General features: G+C 60.2%; 1 protein-coding gene across 2 annotated transcripts in view; it reads left to right on the top strand.

The window, feature by feature from the left end:
- The first annotated feature begins 967 nt into the window (after positions 1-967).
- The window catches only part of NT5C2 (5'-nucleotidase, cytosolic II), an 89,431-nt gene continuing 88,500 nt past the window's right edge, over positions 968-1,898 (top strand). For both annotated transcript variants that reach the window (XM_040623911.1, XM_040623912.1), the window contains exon 1: positions 968-1,060. The gene's annotated coding sequence lies outside the window, so the exon portion shown is untranslated. The remainder of the gene's footprint in view (positions 1,061-1,898) is intronic.

Below are 1,898 nucleotides of genomic sequence, written 5' to 3' on the forward strand. Positions count from 1 at the left end.
CTGTTTTGGGTGATATACTCTAAAGGAGCCATATTCGAACCTACTAGGTGCATGATGAGAATGAGGACAAAGATCTTCCCTTCCCCAGTAATGGAAGATATTGGTCTCCAATAACACAAGACCTGGGGCAGAAATCTTCAAATATCTATAAGTAGAAGGACAAAGAGAAATTAGACCTGTTTGTTCTCTGAGGCTCCCAAGGATAGGACTTGGGCCAGAGAGTGGATGTTTCAGAAACACTTTCTAACCGGTGTCAAAGCTGCTGAGAGCAAGGAATGCCTTGCTCTGGAAATAGTGGGCTTTCTGTCACTGGGGAATCTTTGGGTTTGTTGAGGTCGATGTAACTAACATTTATTGAGTGCTGTGTGCCAGGACTGTGCTGAGGACCTTCCCTCTATTATTTCATCTTGTGACACCCAATGAGGTGTAGCTACTATTGTTATCTGTTCCTGTATTATAGATGAGGGAACTTGGTACAGTAAGGTCAGGTAACTTGCCCAAGGTCTCATGATTTTTAGTGGTGGAACTGGAATTCCAACCTGTTCTGACAAACTCCAAAGCTGGTGCTTTTAACCATCAATGGGATTCAAGCGTGGTATGGGGGTCTGGACCAGAAGGGCTCAGGGGTCCGTTTGACCAGAAGATTCGGTGACTGGGAAAAAGGATGCCCCGTCCCCTTAAGGAAAAGCGTCCGTGTGTACACCAAGGCAAGGTGGTCCGGGGCCGTGGTGAGGGACCGGGCACAAGGCCAAGGGATGGAGACCTAAAAGACATGTAAGGGTTGTCAACGTGCCTTATCCCACAGCTCGTCAACAACTGCTGTTCTGTTTTTGGTGGATCTCGAAAACCAGCGCTAGGGCCGGAGGCGCACGCCCGAAGGCAGGGCTACTAGGGAGCGTCGCGGCGGCCCGGTTCTGCGGCGGAGCTGGGGAAAGAACAGCACGCCGGTCCCTGGCCGGGCGCGAGCTGGGGGCGGTGCCGGGGCGGCGGGGGCGGGGAAGGAGCTCGCCGAAGCGGCTGCGGCAGTTGCGCGCTGGCATTGCTGCCGTGCGGCGGGCTGGTGAGTGCGGCGGGAGTCGCGGAACCGCGGGGAGGGAGCGGCCGAGCGAGAGAACGGGAAGGCAAGGAAGGGAGGGTGCGCGGGAGAGCGCGCGACTTAGGACCGGGGGCCGCCTCCTGCCCCTGCCCCACCCGGGCCTCTGCGCCCCTCGGGCCCCTCTCCTCCATCCCAGCGCCCGCCTGCGCGCCTGCGGATTCGGCAGCCGCCTCCCGGCTCGGCGCCCGCCGCCTCCCGGCTCGGCGCCCTCCGCCTCCCGGCACGGCGCCCTCCGCATCCCCAGCGGGCCCCCGCCTCAGAGCTGCCCCCACCTCCGCGCCGCGGCGACGCCCCCAGCCCCACGTCACGCTCGCGCCATTGTTTCCCTGCCGTCGGCTCGCCGGGACCCGCCTTACCCTCGGAGCGCGGCCCTTCGTCTCCTCAGAGCCAGCCTCGCCGTGTCCCGTCCCCCCTGCTTTTCTCACGCGGGTGGCAGCCCCCATCCCGCCTCAGGCGGGCCCCTCTTCACTCAGTTCTGCTTATTTTTTCCGGCCGACGCCGGCTTCCGTCGGCACCAGAGGCCAGCCTTTCCGCCCCTCTTCATGGGCCTCACCCCCTGCGCGTTCCGGGTGGCCCCCAAGGAACTAGCGGACCGTCGTGGTAGGAGGCGAGGTTGACAGCGTTTTCGCCAGAGCCGCAGGAAATTGCCAGTTTTTGTTAGCCCACATGCCAGTTTTGTCGTTTGCAACACTTCCTGGAAAGCTCACATCGAATCGCAAGCCGCCACAAAAACCATTATTTCCAAACGGCTCCCAAGTCAGGCGTCAGCTGTCTGGTGGCGGCCCACTCCCTTTTTTTTTTT

Source organism: Ursus maritimus, unplaced genomic scaffold, assembly GCF_017311325.1.
Source record: "Ursus maritimus isolate PB19 unplaced genomic scaffold, ASM1731132v1 scaffold_7, whole genome shotgun sequence".
Classification (NCBI taxonomy): Eukaryota; Metazoa; Chordata; class Mammalia; order Carnivora; family Ursidae; genus Ursus; species Ursus maritimus.